The sequence below is a fragment of the Uloborus diversus genome, unplaced genomic scaffold (assembly GCF_026930045.1).
Source record: "Uloborus diversus isolate 005 unplaced genomic scaffold, Udiv.v.3.1 scaffold_165, whole genome shotgun sequence".
Lineage (NCBI taxonomy): Eukaryota > Metazoa > Arthropoda > Arachnida > Araneae > Uloboridae > Uloborus > Uloborus diversus.
In genome coordinates, this window is record NW_026558313.1 from 221875 (window position 1) to 242320 (window position 20446).

The 20446-nt window shown below is 35.0% G+C and overlaps 1 pseudogene; it reads right to left on the reverse strand.

Annotated features, from left to right (window-relative positions):
- Nucleotides 1-19801: 19801 nt before the first annotated feature.
- On the reverse strand, nt 19802-20407 carry LOC129233098 (zinc finger protein 391-like; annotated as a pseudogene).
- Nucleotides 20408-20446: the final 39 nt, after the last annotated feature.

Consider the following 20446-nt stretch of genomic DNA (forward strand, 5'->3'; position numbering starts at 1 on the left):
ACAAAAGTGCAAAGTCTTTTCTTTCAGTTGCAATATGTTGTGACAACTCTGGAATTATGCTAAAGAGCAGGCCGGATCTATAAATTTTGGGCCCCCTGGCAACAAAATATGTGGGGTTTCTCCCTAGTAGTCAGCAGTGTCTATTTGTAAAGTTAACAAGTCTTAGTGCTCGTTTTTTTCAATTTCTATCGCCGTTAGCCCCCTTAAGGACGTGGACCCCGCACTGCGGGTACGCAGATCTGGGCCTGCTGAAGAGTAAAGTTACATATTTCTGGTGCAAGGGATTAAGAGATAGGACATTTTAATTTTGCCTTTATTTACTGGGAGAGTCGAACTTGTTGCTCTTTTTGCTATAAGTGTTATAAAAAGGCTTCAAAAAGAAAGTTAACTGAACTCGAGATTAATAAAAGGTATGAAATATGAAAATTAATTGAGAAGGAAGAAAACCAGAGAAAATTAGCTGGGCGCATATGGAATTTCTAGAATTAGTGTCTAATATGGTTGAAAACAAGGAAAAAATGACAAAAATATTTCAATAGTATTTTTAATTAGTGTTTTATAATGTTAAACAATGGAAGTGAGTTGAACAGAAAGTGTAAGGGTGAATTCATCAAAAAATGAATACATGATGACACAAGAAATGAGAGAAAATAAAAACAATCATTACCGCCCTTTATAAGTTGACCACCTGTCTAAGTTGACCGCCAAAGTATTGCACCGCGAGTGGTCAACTTACACAGGTTTCACTGTACTTATTCTTTTCTTAATAAGAAAATAAATGAATAGTGTAACTCATGCATAAATTCTGAGGTCATTTATTTTTTTAAAAAACACTCAGAATCACAAATAGGAGTGTATTGGTATTTTACAATAACAAATAATAATTAAGAGTTATCAATAATTAGGCTGCTTTATAATGAATTCCATTTAATTAGCAACTTTATGACAGATACAATAAACTCCCGACTATCGGCGGTCGTTTTATCCGCAATTCGAACTATCCGCGGGTCTTTTCACTATTTTTTTAGAACGGTCATTAAATTTTTTTTAATCCTATGATTGTGTTACTGTTCGTTTTTAGCTTTTACATATCTGTGGTAAAATTATGTAAACAAATCAAAGTTTCAATTTACATTACTTTGGTAGAATTTCACTTTTAAAATTTTTGGACCCATAACAATATCATCATTTTTCTTCAGAAATTCACTAGCACCCAAAACTCGACCTGTAGCGAGGTACAGACAGACATTTCTTTATTTATATTGAGCTTTTGAATTGAATTTTTCAGTGAATCCAAGTGTGAATCCAAATGGATTCGTATTCACAGATGTGAATCAGAGATGATTTGGATTCATAGGTCTGAATCTGAATAGATTCGGATTCATAGGTATGAGTCCGAATTTCATATTCGGATTCACACTTGCAAATACGAATCTATTCGAATTCGGATTGACACGTTAAAGTACTGTGAATCAAATTCGGATTCGGATTTACGAATACGAATCTGCCCATCTCTGCCTATAGTCCCACATGCCTTACAAAAAAGATTTATCAGCACTCCTGCTGGTTTTTCTTTCCCTTTTTCTTAAGCTCCAAACTGAGGGTAAAATTAATTGTTCTCATAATTATTTAATTAATCATCAAGGAATCAGGTACGAATGCGAATGCTAAGCATTCATTGACAATTAATTTATAAAATCCTAAGGATCCTCCAAAAATAAAATTGTTCTTCTTACATTGTTTAAACCAAATAACCCGGTTTAAACTTTAAAAAAAAAAAAAAAAAAAAAAAAAAAAAAAAAAAACCTGGTTTAATCCAAAAAAAAAAAAAAAAAAATCAGTTTTTTTTTCAAAATAAATATATGAATAAAATAATAAAACGGTTTTACCAACCCTGTGCTCAATTGGACACAAATCTGGTGTTCTCACAGGCCAAGGTAACATGTCGACACTCTGTAGAGCATGTTACATTACAACAGCGGTGTGAGAGCGAGCGTAGTCCTGTTGGAAAATCGCCCCTTGAGTGATGTTCATTAATGGCAATACTACAGGTTGCAATACCAGACTGACATACAAATTTGCAGTCAGTGTGCATGGAATAACCACGAGAGTGTTCCCGCTGGCATAGGCCGCAGACAGTTTGGTTGCAGGCGTTCCCCTGGCCTCTTTCTGACCAACACATGCCATCAATGGCACCAAGCGAGAATCTGCTTTCATCAGAATACGTATCTCCACTCAGTCTTCCAATGAGCTCTGGCTTGACGCCATTTTGGCATCGCAAACTGCAAGGTCTTGGCTTCAGTGGAAAACACAACACAGGGCGTCTGACTCAGAGCTGTCCGTGAAATTACTGACATTTCGTTGTCTCACTGTGGCACCAAATGCAGCTCGAGTTTCTGCTACAGACGCAGGGCCGACCCTATTAGTTCTGAAGCACTAGGAGTTACTGACAATGATCCTCCCTCCCTGCCATTGAATAATAATAATAATACTATAAAATAATGATATATTAACAAAATAGAAATCATAGTAAAGTGGTTAAAATTTGTGAGTTTCTAATTGAATTCCAAACTGGGTTTTGAATATCCAAGCACTGGTACACACTTTACATTATCTTTTATACCATTAAGTGTATCTTATGGCACTGAAACCGATTTTAATATTTTAAAAAGTCTCTTAAATGACGCAATTTGTCGCCTCTAAAATTAAAATGAATTTCTAGTTGAATTCCGAACTAGGCTTTGAATGTTCAAGCACTGGTGCACATTCTAAATTGTCACGATTATTATTATTTTCAACATCGAAGCAGTGAATCTTATAGCGCTGAAACAGATATTCATGCTTTAAAAAAAGGTTTCAGCTTTGAAATTTGCCATCTCTAAAATCTGCCACTCTAGGCAGGAGCCTACCTTTAGGAGCCCGGCCTGCGTAGACGCTGTACGATGTGACCACCAAATACGGCGATCTTCCCTCTACGTAGACCACGTGGCAGCCTGGAAAACGTTCTTCTTGAGGCATTACCCTCCCTTGATCACAGCTTCCGAAAATCATGCACTGTGGACTCATTCCCACTAAGCCCTTATGCAATATCGCGGAGAGAAAATCCACCAGCCTATTGCACAACGTCATTCAAACTAGCGTCTGTCTTCTTAAAAGCATTCTACGCTATCAACTCAATACGTCAAATTTCATGGCATCACAAATGAAAAAATAACGCTCACGAACTTTGCAGCACGCATTTAAAGCAACCCTCATTTGCAAGTTCCGAGTAGCGCTCCTAGTGCTTCACTTATGCAAGTAATTAATTGATGTTATCTTTAACATGTAGAAACACGCCCACCAAATTTCGTTTATCTAGCACAAGTCTTTCTTGGTGTTGGTATTTTTTTCCCACCAGTGTTATGTATTGTGCACTCATTTACGTAGATGTATAAAACAAACTTTAAAACAACAAAAGTATTCTTAAAAATTTCAATTCATCAGGGAAAAACCCTGCAATCGGTAAAAGGAAAAGAAAAAGATAAATAAAAAAAAAATAAATAATTTGAATTTTGACGCCTTGAGTTCAAATTATGTTTTTCGCAATCACAAGTGTGTATGTAGGCTTGTGTGTTTGTGTGTAGGGGTATGTGTATGTGTGTGTAGGCTTGTGTGTTTGTGTCTGTGTGCAGGTATGAGTGTGTGGGTAGTTGTATGTATGAGTGTTTGTGTGCGTGAGGGCGGGGTATGTGTGTGTAGGCATACATGTTTGTGTCCGTGTGCAAGCATGTATGTGTGGGTAGTTGTATGTGTGTGTGCATGTATGCATGTGTTTGTGTGTGTGTATGTTGTGTATGTATGCGCGTGTGTGTAGGACATGGATGAAACCTGGAGACGGCTTTCACTATAGGAGCAGCATCGTGAGGAACCGTTAGACGGTGATGGTGCGGAGGGTGGCAGTGGGAAAATAAAATGATAGCACGCCAAAAACAGTCAAGTGAAAGCATGAGCAATCGTGATTGCTCAAAAAAAAAAAAAAAAAAACATTGTATACCCAATATGATGGTCTGCGAATTCCAATGATTTGTTTTGACTGGCTAATTTTTTCAAAAATCTTACGTATGTTTTCGTTATGAAGGAAAAACGTTACCCCAAAAATTATTCCCAAAAGTTACGTTTTTCTAAACCCTTCCCAAAAGTTAAGAGTTTCTTTGAGGGCGGCGGTGAAATTCAGACAAGGGGGAGGCAAGGGGTTACTAGAAGTGTGACAACATATTTTTTTAACAAGAATATGTTTATGAAAAATAGTGTGATATCTGATGAAGGGTGGGGGAGGGGTAAAATGAAGTCTTACATTTTGTGACTAAGAGGGGAGGGGGGAAAGGGGTTCAAAAATTATGAAAAAAAGTGTGACATCATTTGCGGACAACCTCTTACAACAACTTCAAGGGAATGTAAATTTTGTTTGTTGAAAGAGAAATTCAAGCTCCATTAAATAACAAGTAACATAATCGGCTAAATAACTACATTGAGTTGTAAATAAACATTAAAAGCAAATTGAAATGCACAATTAAAAGAGGAACGGGGGGGGGATAATGAGTAGGACAATTGAAGTGACTTTTCAATTTTCGGCATTATAGAGAAAGTAAAAAAGTCAAGTGACGAACCTGACGAGAAACGCGTAAACACACAAGCAGCATTTCAAGAGACAAATTTATTGAGCAATAATCACAAACATCAAGTCTTCCGCGAAATTCATTTTTCAAATGCATTCCTTGGTTGTTATAAAAATGCACAAAGTACTGAACATTACAGGCACTTGCGAAGATAGTTTTATCTTTTCAAAATGAAGACACCACAACTCTTTATTATTAGTCAAGTGAAATACATTTAAGCAAAACATTTAAAAAGGAACACATACTGGGTAATCTTCGCTTTGCCTACTGAAGAGAAGATAATACAAGAAATGATGAACTAAAACAAAATACTACTAGATAGAACTAAACCCATAGGCGGCAGGGGTACTAAAAATGTGGGGATCAAAAGAGGAGAGAGGGTGGGGGAGGTTAGATAGGCCGGGAGGGAAGAGAGGTCCCTAAAGGTGACTTTTTTTTAATCGAGAGATTGAATTCTAATGTCATTATTGATTGCATGACTTTTTCTAAAAGTCTCGGGACATAGTTTCAAAAGTCGGGACGAATGGCAACAGTAAACTTCTTCCAATTCAAAGCTAAAGTTAAATTTTCTAAACATAATAAAATGAGAAAATTTTAAAATATACATATTGAATCAATTCTTCTTTCTTTGAACAAGTGAATCACTCCATTTGATCATTTCTCAATCGATTGTTACTTCTGAACTCAGGAAAGGGAAGGGACACATCCCTAAACTTTTGAAACTGAAGCCGGCAGTTACAGCCCCCCCCCCCCACACGCGAGCCGCCTAGAGCTACACCATTACAGCATTGTTCAAAATTTTCAAACATGGATGCTCTTGCAACCAACTGAAGCCTATAGAATAAAAATCTTTTCCATCCAAAAAAAAATGAATTTGAACCATTTCAACACATTAGCAATGCCCTTAATTTAGTTTCTAAAAATTGATCTTCAAGAAATGAAATAAATAAATCAATCAAAAATTATTTTCAAATTATTATTTGAGGACTATAGACAGGAAGATTAAATGTTATTCTTGTTGAAATTTCCATTCCACCTGATAGAATCTATGGCAAGGTCTTTCAAGTGCAAGGGGGGGGGGAATTGAGTGTTTTATGAATTTTTCATACAGGTGAAAAATACATAAAACATTTTGTTTTTTACGGATTTGTATACTAGGGTATATGCTATGTAATTACCAGGGGAACTGGTAAGCTACATCTCTTAGGAATGAACCAATTTTTCCTTATTTAATCACTTCAAAACTATAATATCCAAACTTGAAATATGAAAAAGACACACTAAATTATGGAGCAGGTTTTTTAAATGAAAATTAAAAAGTGTTCAAGGTATTACATGTTAGCACATTAGGGTGGTTCAAAAATACATGTAAAAAAAAAAGTTTCTCCTAGATAACAGGACACCCCTCAGTATTTTTAGACTTGAGGATAGTAATATAATGGAAGAATTTTAGCTTCCTATTTTAACAGAAAGAGAGTGCTCAATCCCCTCCCCAAACTTCATAAGAATGGGGGGGGGGGCGATAAAATAATAAACTGAAAAAACAATGCCAATTATTATTATATAAAGCATTAATATGCATATACATTGCAATAAAATAATTTACATAAAAACAGCTTGGAAAATTAAATGTTTCTAAATTTGTTGCATTTTCCATGCTACGGCTAATGTTAAATGATGGGGTCATTGAGCATCCTCTTAAAATGTGAGTAAGAAGCTAAAACTTTTACAGCATAATACTATTAGTAAGTCTTAATAAATAGGGGGTGTCCTGGACTCTAGCCAAAAAAAAGTTTTTTTTGAACCACCCTATAGCACATGTTGGCAGTGGCAGATAAAGGTGTTGGGGAGGGGGAAGGGGGGCATCTACTTTACAATTTTGCAGTTTAGATTATTTGACATGCTGTGTACAGTTCAAAACTAAATTCTGAAAAAAAAAATGTACCTAAGCTCACAACATGAATAAAAGTTTAGGAATTTCGCTGTTTTTCAAGGTCTAGGGACCCCATAACTCAACCCCTTGAAAGTTTGCACCCTTCACCTGAATATTAGTCTCCCTACAAACAAAAGCAAGTCTGTATAGAATGCTCCATATTTTGGCAGGTGACTAACGGCACCATTTTCATCCAATGGAAATCCAGGAGCTTCGGACGCAATGATAAATGTCCATAAATTGAAAGTAAACATTTTGGTGACAAATCACCGCTTCGGTGACAGTACCAAGAAGTCTGAAGAAATGTGTGTTTAATTAGGATAAACATTTTGGTGACAAATCACTGCTTCGGTGACAATCTGAAGAAATGTGCGTTTAATTAGGATAAACATTTTGGTGACAAATCACCGCTTCGGTGACAATACCAGAAAATCTGAAGAAATGTGTGTTTAATTAGGATAAACATTTTGGTGACAAATCACCGCTTCGGTGACAATACCAAAAAGTCTGAAGAAATGAGTGTTTAATTAGGAAAACAAGAAAATTAACACATTTTGAATGAGATTATGTAGTTCTAAAATGGAAGATTATGCAGTCTTCAAATGAAAAAATACGGGTTTTGAAGGGCTGAGTTGCGAAATGCAGGAATTCAAAGCGTGCTTTTAATTTTTTTCTTAAAATGCAGGAGTATTGTTGGAGTAGTTTTGAAAGAGCATACACACCCTGAATGACAAAAAGGAAAGTGACTGCTGCTTATTTTCTTTTAAGCATTGGTTTTGGATTAGTGTGCACGCTCAAATGTGTATTAAAAATTCAGAGCAAAAGTTTCTTCACAATAATCACAATAACATGGTTTTTCATTTGGGCCTGTCAATAAATGTGTTATTAAATGTGAAACATCCCCATGGGGTTTTTTCTCATTAAAATCAAGTTTGTATTGCATCCTTTCAAAATTTAGCATAGGCTCTTTGAAGCTCAGGAATTCACATAGGGTAGTTTTTGTTCTGCTATGGAGGGGGGGGGGGACAACCCCTGTGAGTAGATTCCTCGTAAAAATCCACTGGCCCAGATGTTCTTTGATGCACTGAATTTCCTGTTTTCGCCTCGTCCACCTATGGGGGTAATATTTTAAGATTTTAAAAGAAATAAAAATAATGATAATAATTAAATCAGGAGGGCTGAAACATGTTATGCACAAAAAGAGATCTTTCTTTTTCTAATGGAAGCTGATGCTTTATATGTACAACATACTTAATATTTAGAATAACATTCTCTAAAATTGCAAAATAAAGTTCCAAAAAATGAAAGAACTTGAATGTTTTTAACCACTTTATTCAATTTAGGCTGGTGTTAATTAACAAAGCCTACTATTCTATTGTTCAGAATACTATGCTTGTTTGAAATTCTATATAGTATTTACAAACTATTTGCAGTTACATTCCCTGATGTCATTTTCCCTGAAAATTACAGGTTTTCCCGAAGCATACAAACCCTGACAGAAATCCAAACACCCCTAAAATATTTCAATAGAGAGGCATGCAACAGGAACCATCCCCCCCCCCCCTTCGCCGATGACACACCTGATTCAAGGAAAAGAAAATGTACAGAAAACATTGCAATGTATTAGAATATTGAGATATTTTACTGCTGTAATATGATGTTAAAATCTGCAACATCACCCAGCGCTAATCACAACCCTACGGTTTTTCTTCATTATGTATCCTCAAATGTGATTTTAAACTTGAACTCTGAGAAAATGTCTTACTACAATACTCACAAGAATATGGTTTCACATTAGTGTGAATCCTTAAATGTCTTTTTACACTTGAACTCTGAGAAAATGTCTTACTACAATACTCACAAGAATATGGTTTCTCATTAGTGTGAATCCTCAAATGTCTTTTTAAACTTGAACTCTGAGAAAATGTCTTACTACAATACTCACAAGAATATGGTTTCTCATTAGTGTGAATCCTCAAATGTGTTTTTAAACTGAAACACTGAACAAATGTCTTACTACAATACTTACAAGAATATGGTTTCTCATTAGTGTGAATCCTCAAATGTGTTTTTAAACTTGAACTATTAGAAAATGCCTTTTTACAGTAATCACAAGAATATGGGTTTTCATTAGTGTGTATCCTCAAATGTGTTTTCAAATGCATTGCGTGAGAAAATGTCTTATTACACTGATCACAAGAATATGGTTTTTCATTAGTGTGTATCCTCAAATGTGATTTCATATGCGAGACTTGAGAAAATGTCTTTCTACAAAACTCACAACAATATGGTTTTTCATTAGTGTGTATCCTCAAATGGGTTTTCAAACTTGAGCTGTGAGAAAATGTCTTACTACACTGATCACAAGAATATGGTTTTTCATTAGTGTGTATCCTCAAATGTGTTTTCATAACTGAGACTCGGGGAAAATGTCTTTTTACAAAACTCACAAGAATATGGTTTTTCATTAGTGTGTATCCTCAAATGTTTTTTTATGTTTGAGAGCTGACGAAAAGTCTTCTTACAATACTCACAAGAATATGGTTTTTCATTAGTGTGCATCCTCAAATGTGTTTTCAAAGTAGAACTATCGGAAAATGCCTTTTTACAATAATCACAAGAATATGGTTTTTCATTAGTGTGTATCCTCAAATGTGTTTTCAAATGCATTGCGTGAGAAAATGCCTTTTTACACTGATCACAAGAATATGGTTTTTCATTAGTATGTATCCTCAAATGTGATTTCATATGCGAGACTTGAGAAAATGTCTTTTTACAGTACTCACAAGAATATGGTTTTTCATTAGTGTGTATCCTCAAATGGGTTTTCAAACTTGAGCTGTGAGAAAATGTCTTACTACACTGATCACAAGAATATGGTTTTTCATTAGTGTGTATCCTCAAATGTGTTTTCATAACTGAGACTCGGGGAAAATGTCTTTTTACAAAACTCACAAGAATATGGTTTTTCATTAGTGTGTATCCTCAAATGTTTTTTTATGTTTGAGAGCTGACGAAAAGTCTTCTTACAATACTCACAAGAATATGGTTTCTCATTAGTGTGAATCCTCAAATGTCTTTTTAAACTTGAACTCTGAGAAAATGTCTTACTACAATACTCACAAGAATATGGTTTCTCATTAGTGTGAATCCTCAAATGTGTTTTTAAACTGAAACACTGAACAAATGTCTTACTACAATACTTACAAGAATATGGTTTCTCATTAGTGTGAATCCTCAAATGTGTTTTTAAACTTGAACTATTAGAAAATGCCTTTTTACAGTAATCACAAGAATATGGGTTTTCATTAGTGTGTATCCTCAAATGTGTTTTCAAATGCATTGCGTGAGAAAATGTCTTATTACACTGATCACAAGAATATGGTTTTTCATTAGTGTGTATCCTCAAATGTGATTTCATATGCGAGACTTGAGAAAATGTCTTTCTACAAAACTCACAACAATATGGTTTTTCATTAGTGTGTATCCTCAAATGGGTTTTCAAACTTGAGCTGTGAGAAAATGTCTTACTACACTGATCACAAGAATATGGTTTTTCATTAGTGTGTATCCTCAAATGTGTTTTCATAACTGAGACTCGGGGGAAAATGTCTTTTTACAAAACTCACAAGAATATGGTTTTTCATTAGTGTGTATCCTCAAATGTTTTTTTATGTTTGAGAGCTGACGAAAAGTCTTCTTACAATACTCACAAGAATATGGTTTTTCATTAGTGTGCATCCTCAAATGTGTTTTCAAAGTAGAACTATCGGAAAATGCCTTTTTACAATAATCACAAGAATATGGTTTTTTATTAGTGTGTATCCTCAAATGTGTTTTCAAATGCATTGCGTGAGAAAATGCCTTTTTACACTGATCACAAGAATATGGTTTTTCATTAGTATGTATCCTCAAATGTGATTTCATATGCGAGACTTGAGAAAATGTCTTTTTACAGTACTCACAAGAATATGGTTTTTCATTAGTGTGTATCCTCAAATGAATAATGTGTTTTCAAATGCATTGCGTGAGAAAATGCCTTTTTACACTGATCACAAGAATATGGTTTTTCATTAGTATGTATCCTCAAATGTGATTTCATATGCGAGACTTGAGAAAATGTCTTTTTACAGTACTCACAAGAATATGGTTTTTCATTAGTGTGTATCCTCAAATGGGTTTTCAAACTTGAGCTGTGAGAAAATGTCTTACTACACTGATCACAAGAATATGGTTTTTCATTAGTGTGTATCCTCAAATGTGTTTTCATAACTGAGACTCGGGGAAAATGTCTTTTTACAAAACTCACAAGAATATGGTTTTTCATTAGTGTGTATCCTCAAATGTTTTTTTATGTTTGAGAGCTGACGAAAAGTCTTCTTACAATACTCACAAGAATATGGTTTCTCATTAGTGTGAATCCTCAAATGTCTTTTTAAACTTGAACTCTGAGAAAATGTCTTACTACAATACTCACAAGAATATGGTTTCTCATTAGTGTGAATCCTCAAATGTGTTTTTAAACTGAAACACTGAACAAATGTCTTACTACAATACTTACAAGAATATGGTTTCTCATTAGTGTGAATCCTCAAATGTGTTTTTAAACTTGAACTATTAGAAAATGCCTTTTTACAGTAATCACAAGAATATGGTTTTTCATTAGTGTGTATCCTCAAATGTGTTTTCAAATGCATTGCGTGAGAAAATGTCTTATTACACTGATCACAAGAATATGGTTTTTCATTAGTGTGTATCCTCAAATGTGATTTCATATGCGAGACTTGAGAAAATGTCTTTCTACAAAACTCACAACAATATGGTTTTTCATTAGTGTGTATCCTCAAATGGGTTTTCAAACTTGAGCTGTGAGAAAATGTCTTACTACACTGATCACAAGAATATGGTTTTTCATTAGTGTGTATCCTCAAATATGTTTTCATAACTGAGACTCGGGGAAAATGTCTTTTTACAAAACTCACAAGAATATGGTTTTTCATTAGTGTGTATCCTCAAATGTTTTTTTATGTTTGAGAGCTGACGAAAAGTCTTCTTACAATACTCACAAGAATATGGTTTTTCATTAGTGTGCATCCTCAAATGTGTTTTCAAAGTAGAACTATCGGAAAATGCCTTTTTACAATAATCACAAGAATATGGTTTTTCATTAGTGTGTATCCTCAAATGTGTTTTCAAATGCATTGCGTGAGAAAATGCCTTTTTACACTGATCACAAGAATATGGTTTTTCATTAGTATGTATCCTCAAATGTGATTTCATATGCGAGACTTGAGAAAATGTCTTTTTACAGTACTCACAAGAATATGGTTTTTCATTAGTGTGTATCCTCAAATGGGTTTTCAAACTTGAGCTGTGAGAAAATGTCTTACTACACTGATCACAAGAATATGGTTTTTCATTAGTGTGTATCCTCAAATGTGTTTTCATAACTGAGACTCGGGGAAAATGTCTTTTTACAAAACTCACAAGAATATGGTTTTTCATTAGTGTGTATCCTCAAATGTTTTTTTATGTTTGAGAGCTGACGAAAAGTCTTCTTACAATACTCACAAGAATATGGTTTTTCATTAGTGTGCATCCTCAAATGTGTTTTCAAAGTAGAACTATCGGAAAATGCCTTTTTACAATAATCACAAGAATATGGTTTTTCATTAGTGTGTATCCTCGAATGTGTTTTCAAATGCATTGCGTGAGAAAATGCCTTTTTACACTGATCCCAAGAATATGGTTTTTCATTAGTATGTATCCTCAAATGTGATTTCATATGCGAGACTTGAGAAAATGTCTTTTTACAGTACTCACAAGAATATGGTTTTTCATTAGTGTGTATCCTCAAATGAGTTTTGAAACTTGAGCTGTGAGAAAATGTCTTACTACACTCATCACAAGAATATGGTCTTTCATTAGTGTGTATCCTCAAATGTGTTTTCATAACTGAGACTTGAGAAAATGTCTTTTTACAAAACTCACAAGAATATGGTTTTTCATTTGTGTGTATTCTCAAATGTTTTTTCATGTTTGAGACCTGACAAAAAGTCTTCTTACAATACATACAAGAATATGGTTTTTCATTAGTGTGCATCCTCAAATGGGTTTTCAAACTTGAGCTGTGAGAAAATGTCTTACTACACTGATCACAAGAATATGGTTTTTCATTAGTGTGTATCCTCAAATGCGTTTTCAAACTTGAATTTACTGAAAATGTTTTCTTGCAATACTCACAAGAATATAATTTGTCTTCAATACACAATGTTTCATGCAAATTTGATTTTGTTTTCATAGGAACTGACATGTCGAAAAAATTCGAAGATTATTTTTTACATTAAGCAGTAGCACAAAGGCAGATTCTAAGGCTTGTTCAATAATGTACCATTTTGTTTCATAAAATCTATATGCTTCTTAATTTTTTCAGTCCAGCTTACAAACCACCAAATTTTACATCAGTACAGCAGATGTCTCCACTAAGAAAACATGTGTTACATTCCTTTTGTTGAGCACTAGAGAATAATCATTATGGTCACAGATTTTTATCAACAATCTAATGAAAACATCAGTCTTCAAAGGAACTTGTTTTCTGATGATTCTAAATTTATTCCCTTAGTGGCAAATTTTCATTTAAACACATAAGTAAGCGTTTTGTATTCCGCACTTCAAGGGACCTTTATTAAGGTGTTTATACACAGGCAGCGTTTTGTCGTATGCACTTCAAGGGACCTTTTTTAAGGTGTTTATACACAGGCAGCGTTTTGTAGTCAGCACTTTAAGGGACCTTTCGTAAGGTGTGTTTATACACAGGAACTGTCCAACATATACTCTTGAAATCAAAATTTCAAAAAATTATTTTTTTACAGTATAATGAAGTGCAATGATGAATGTCCTGTGTCAAAAGTATGTTCAGGCAACATACCAATGCCGAAAACCTTTCAACGTATGAAAATCACTTGCATCAACACTGATTCTCCCCACGTCTATGATGTGATGTCCAGTTTAAAGAGCTGAACTGGGCACGAAGAAGCACCTGCACACAAAAATGAAAACATCTTAAAATATTTGACTGTAATTAACATTAGAAAAACAAATCTTAATAAAATTGCTAGATACAATCATAGTTACTCTTAATTTTGTTGAGTAACAGGACAATTTTATGAGTGTAAATATTAAAAAAGTCGGAATAGATAACAAAACAATAATCTTCCACTAGGAATCTTTTTATTTTTCCACATTTTATTAAGTGAGGTCCCCATCCCATAGTTTTACCATAGCCTGCATTCCAGCTGCATTATATTCTTAGGGTTGCTGTCTCATCAAGAGCTGGACTTTATGTTGGACGCCGTTGTCATCTGTTTAGGATGGCTCCAGTACTACAGCATCCATCGAAATCAGGGTTGGGTTTCGGACTGTCCAAAACTTGTCTAAGACAGGACAGGTGGTTTTTAAAGTCCAAAACTATGGTGAATCTCTAGGGGAGTAATCTAATCAATTTGTATCTAAACTGCAATATTCGTAATGCATAAATATAGATATTAATGAGGTTTAATGAGTATTTGATACTATATTTTTCTACAAAATGTTCATTTAAAAAACATTTTACTTAAAAAAATTGCCAATAACTAAAACATAAAAACTTCCTTATGTAACAATTGGAAGAATTGTGAATGGAAATTCACTACACTACCGAGACAACTAATTTCAGTTTCATTCATAACTCAAAAGAATGTTATTAAACGTACAATATTTAAATGCAAAAAAAAAAAAAAAAAAAAGCTTAATTTTTTTAAATGATTTTTGCAAATAGGTTTTGCACGATGTTTTAACGAAAATTATTTTTTAAATCATAGATTAAAGTACAAGAAATTAAGATGATTAAACACTTATATTATAAAACTTGTGCTATTCTTTTGTTAGCTGATATTTTTAATATAATACTTTCCGTAACTAAAAAAATTTGTATTTTATTGCATTTAAGTGAATTATTGCACTGTGTTTTGAACACTTTCTTTTGCACATTTGCATAAACGTCGAAAAATTTGGTTAATGAAAAGAAAAAATGTTGCATAAAAATTGAAATTTTTAATGAAGGATTTAATTTCTACACAACTAATTAAACTCAGCTGCATAAATTAGTTACATTTATATTTATACTTGAATGTTCACATAGAATAAATATATTCAATAGTAAAAAAAAAAAAATTGACACAATTTGTTCTGTTTTTGATGATGACACTTTTTGTAGTTGATTCAGTTTCTGAGCCCTTGTTGGGTTGGCCTGCTATAGAAGCTTTAGGCATTATCAAGATAGCCAGTTCAGTAGGAAAGTCTTGCAACGAAAAGGAACCTTATAAATCAAAATTTCCTGAATTGTTCAGCGGACTGGGTAAAATGAAGGAAACTTATCATATAGTTTTAGATTCAGATGCTACTCCCTCTAGTGTTAATGTTGCTCGCAGAGTACAACTGCCTTTAAGAAAAAAAGTGAAACTCGAACTCGATAGGCTCGAGAAAATGGGGGTAATTCGTAGAATAACTCGTCCGACGAAATGGTGTGCAGTTCTAATTCCAGTTATCAAACCAATCGGAGAAGTTAGAATCCGCGTCGATTTCACTAAACTCAATAAATACGCAGCCCATGAGAAAACCATAATGCCAACTGTGGAAGAGTCATTAGGACTACTCGGAGAAGCTAAAATATTTTCCAAACCTGACGCGAACTCTGGGTTTTTTCAAATTCCCCTGGCAGAAGAATGCCAAGATCTTACTACATTCATAACACCATTCGGAAGATTCTGTTTCACACGTCTTCCGTTCGGTATTACATCGGCTCCCGAACATTTTCAACACCGCATGCAATGAATTTTAGAACGGCTACCAGGAGTGGTCAATCAAACCGACGATACGCTAGTTTTTGGCAGAAATCAAAAAGAACATGACGAAAGGCTGGAAAAAGTTTTAATAAAATTATCCAAATCTGGAGTCACTCTCAATCTATCTAAATGTGTATTTTCATGCACTAGTGTAAAATTTCTTGGGCACGTCATCGATAAAGATGGTATTCGACCCGATCCTGCGAAAGTTAGTGCAATAAAGAATCTTAGTGCTCCAAGTGATATATCCGGTGTTCGAAGAATTCTAGGAATGGTAAATCACGTTGCTAGATTCATCCCTCATTTATCATCATTAACAGAACCTTTAAGGTCACTCTTAAATAAAAATGTGGAATTTCAATGGGATACTCCTCAATCAGAAGCAATGGAAGAAATAAAAAAATTAATTATTTCGCCAGTCTGCTTAGCAAAATATCATCCAGAATATGAAACTACTTTATCGGCTGATGCTTCATCCTTTGGTTTAGGCTGTGTCTTGCTCCAAAAACAACCCAATGACGAGTTAAGAGCAGTTTCGTACGCTTCAAGATCTTTAAGTGACACAGAAAAACGTTATTCGCAAATCGAAAAGGGAGCTTTGGCTGCGACCTGGGCAGCAGAACGATTTCAACAATACTTGCTAGGACTTCAGTTCACGCTAGAGACTGATCATAAGCCTCTAGTCCCTCTTTTAGGCAAGATGAACATCGAAGACCTACCACCGCGTATTCAACGTTTCAGTATCAGATTGATGCGTTTTGATTACAATATAATTTACGTTCCAGGTGACTTAATTGCAACTGCCGATACATTATCAAGATTGCCTGAAACACATAAAACGAATCACGATGAGCTGTCGGACAGGGAAGTACAAGCCTATGTTAATCATATCGTAAAAACCATTCCTGCTTCTTCTGAGAAATTACAAGAAATAAAAGAAGAACTTCTGAAGGATAGCTCTTTATCTCTGGTTATCAAGTTTTGCCAAGAAGGGTGGCCAGAACACGGCAACATGCCATTTGAAGCGGGTCCATACTGGAAGAGTAAAGACGAACTGACTTTTTCTGACGGACTACTACTAAAAGGTCCTAGGCTGGTAATTCCAAAAAAATTACAGAAAGATATATTACGCCGAATCCATGACGGACACTTAGGCATAAACAAATGTAGATCCAGAGCTAAGGAGTCGGTATGGTGGCCAGGTATCTCTCAAAAAATAAAAGAAATGGTAACTTGCTGTCCGATCTGTGTCAAAACAAGAATTCAAAATAAAGAACCTTTAATTCCATCTACTCCTCCAACTCGACCTTGGGAGAAGGTATCTACAGATCTTTTTGAAGTTAGAGGTAAACACTTTCTATTAGTCACAGACTATTACTCAAGATACCCAGAAGTTTGTGAATTAGCATGCTTGACTTCTTCAGCAACCATAGACAGTATCAAACCCATATTCGCCAGACATGGCATACCTGACCTAGTGATTAGCGACAATGGTCCACAGTATTCATCATCAGAATTTAAATCATTTGCTGCTGACTACGGCTTTAAGCATGAAACAAGTAGTCCTCGCTATACGCAGGCAAACGGCGAAGCAGAGCGAATGGTACAGACGATGAAAAACTTACTGGAAAAGTCTTCAGATTTCAACATTGCTCTACTAACCTATCGTAACACATTGGGGCCAACGGGATGTAGCCCTGTTCAACTATGTATGGGACGATCTCTCCGAACTCGACTTCCAGTTCACCCTAAACAATTACGTCCAAAATGGCCAAACGGGAAAGAACATTTACAAAAAGAGATTTCTCGTAAAGAAAAAGAAAAAGCGGCCTTTGATCGAAAACATGCTGCTTATGAATTGCGTCCTCTAAGCACAGGTGAGAAAGTTTGAATTCCAGACTCCAAAACAGCGGGAATCATTGCTTCTCCGGCAAAGACACCAAGGTCCTACAACGTCCTGACTCCCAGTGGTGAAATTCGTCGAAATCGCCAACACCTAATTCTGATGCCCGAACCAGAAGAGACCGAGGAAACAATCAATGTTCCCGAGGCTGCGCCAGAGGCGCTAGAAACTGTTTCCAGAGACTCCTCCAATTCAGGACTGTCCTACACTAAAGACTATTACCCATAAACACTCGTTCTGGTAGGGTTGTCAAACCACCAGAACGTTTAGATCTTTAAATCCCTTTTTCCGAACTTCGTCGGGGGGATGTCGCGGGAGCTTTGGCCGCTAGACGGCGCCCCGCTCTGTGTTGATGTATGCTCAGGATATCTGAGTGCGTGGCTATACTGTTGTTCTGTTTTTCGCGCTTCCGTGTACTTGTGTGTTGCTGTAACTCCGTCCAGTAATAAAACATCTATGTGCTTACATCATTAGTCTCCAATGAAATACGAAACACCCTCGCCTTCAAACCGCTCGGCAGGCCTGTGTTTCTGTCTGTGTGCAGGCATGAGTATGTGTGGGTATGTGTGTGTGTATGCGTGTGTGTGTGTAGGATATTGACGAAACCTGGAGACGGTTTTCGCTAGAGGTGCAGCATCGTGATGAGCCGGTCGACAGTGTTGCTGCGGAGGGTGCTGGTGGGAAGATAAAATCATAGGAACGCCAAAAACAGTCAAGTGAGAACAATAAGCAATCGTGATTGCTCAAAATATATAAAAAAAAGGTTTTTTTTAAAAAAAGTGGATATAATCTGTTTTGAAAGTAAACTCCTTAATTGTTGGAGCAACTTTGCACCACTTGTCATTTTTAGTATTTTTTGCATCGATTGCAAACCTTCCTTTTCCTCCATGCAGGCATCACAGAAAGGAGATCATGCTGTAATGAACCAACAGTGTTGCCGAAAGCTTTTGTGCAAATTTATTTATTTGCATGCCTGTAAAATAGATTTGAGAATAGCACGTCAAAAAAAAAATCAGTTTTTAATATTTGTTTTATCATCAACATTAGTCTGTCACAGGTCAGAAAATTGTCCAAGAATGGTGTTTCAAGACTGGTCTGTCCTGATCAAAACATGGAGTGTGTGAAAGAAATTCTTTCATTTCAACTCATTACCTCTTTGTAGGCAACAAGTTTTGATGCAATTTTTGAATTCAAATGTTCATTTTCAATTCGTTATCGCGCGTATCTATTCGACTCTTCCATGATGGTGTGAATCAAATTGTCATCAAAAAGTCGTTCAAAATATTGTTCTTCTCCCATTAAAGTAGAAGTTCCAACTGTTAAACCCACTGGTGGTTGATGGAAGAGTAATCTCGGCGAAGAAAATGGTTAGTCACATATTGTACGTAGGACGAACTGAGTTTGGGCTTCATAAAATGGAAAGACAAACTATACAATTGCCGGACCTCCGATCGGGAATTTCCAAATTGGCTCTTTCGCGTTGCCGGAACTTAATTCGGGAAAACAGGCAAAGGGTCTTTAAGGCCAACCGGATCTCCTTCGATATCATTTGCCATTTTATATGCATACTAAGTAAATGATGAGTAACAATCATCAGTCGGAACAAGATCTTTCTTTATGATATATCCACGGACATACTTTCATAGTTAAATTTACAGCAATGCTCATTTTATCACAACAGTAATGGCTTCTTTGAAGAAAGCATTCTCAAAAGCAGATTTCAGTAAAAAAAAAACTCACAAACGTCATGTGACAAAAAACACAACACTCTGCTATTGCATTGGTGCTTATTCTGAAATGCCTTTTCCACATGTGCTCTCATAAAATATTTAAAAAGAAAAGAAAAACACAAATGTGGTTCTTTAGTGAGCATTCACAAATGTCCTAAACTATTTTTTTTTTTTTTTGTCAATGAGTTTCAAAGGTATTTTTAAATATTAACTGGAATTTAAATTATTTGTACAGTTATTATAAGAATATGTTTTTTGTTTAGCATGTGTCCTAAAATGGTATTTCAAATGTGAAGTATCCAAACATCACACCAATACCGATTTTCTTTCGTGTGCATCATCAGAAAGCTCTTCTATTCTGAGGAAATGCCTTTTTAAATTTCTCAAAAATGCGGTTTTTCTCTTGAATGACCCTTTAAATGGATTTTTAAATGTCCACTCTGAGAAAATGACTTTTTACAAATTTCACAAGAGTATGGTTTATCTTTTGTATGTGTCCTCAAATGCCTTTTTAAACTTTCACTCTACGAAAATGACTCTTGACGAATTTCACAAGAATATGGTTTTTCTTTTGTATGTGTCCTCAAAAGCTTCATCAAACTTCCACTCTGAGAAAATGACTTTTTACAAATTTCACAAGAGTATGGTTAATCTTTTGTATGTGTCCTCAAATGGATTTTCAAATGTCCACTCTGAGAAAATGACTTTTTACAAATTTCACATGACTACGGTTTTTCTTTAGTATGTGTCCTCAAATGCCTTTTTAAATTTTCACTCTCCGAAAATGACTCTTGACAAATTTCACATGAATATGGTTTTTCTTTTGTGTGTGTCCTCAAATGCTTCGTCAAATTTCCACTCTGAGAAAATGACTCTTTACAAATTTCACATGAATATGGTTTTTCTTTTGTGTGTGTCCTCAAATGCTTCATCAAACTTCCACACCGAGAAAATGACTTTTTACAAATTTCACATGAATATGGTTTTTCTTTTGTATGTGTCCTCAAATGCTCTTTCAAACTTCCACTGCGAGAAAATGACTTTTTACAATTTTCACAAGAATATGGGTTTTCTTCAGTATGAGTCCTCAAATGCACCCGTAAACTTCCACGATAAGAAAATGACTTTTTACAAATTTCACAAGAATATGGTTTTTCTTTAGTATGGGTCCTCAAATGCCTTTTTAAATGTCCACTCTCCGAAAATGACTTTTTACAAATTTCACAAGAATATGGTTTTTCTTTAGTGTGTGTCCTCAAATGCTTCTTTAAACTTCCACTCTCCGAAAATGACTTTTTACAAATTTCACAAGAATATGGTTTTTCTTTTGTGTGTGTCCTCAA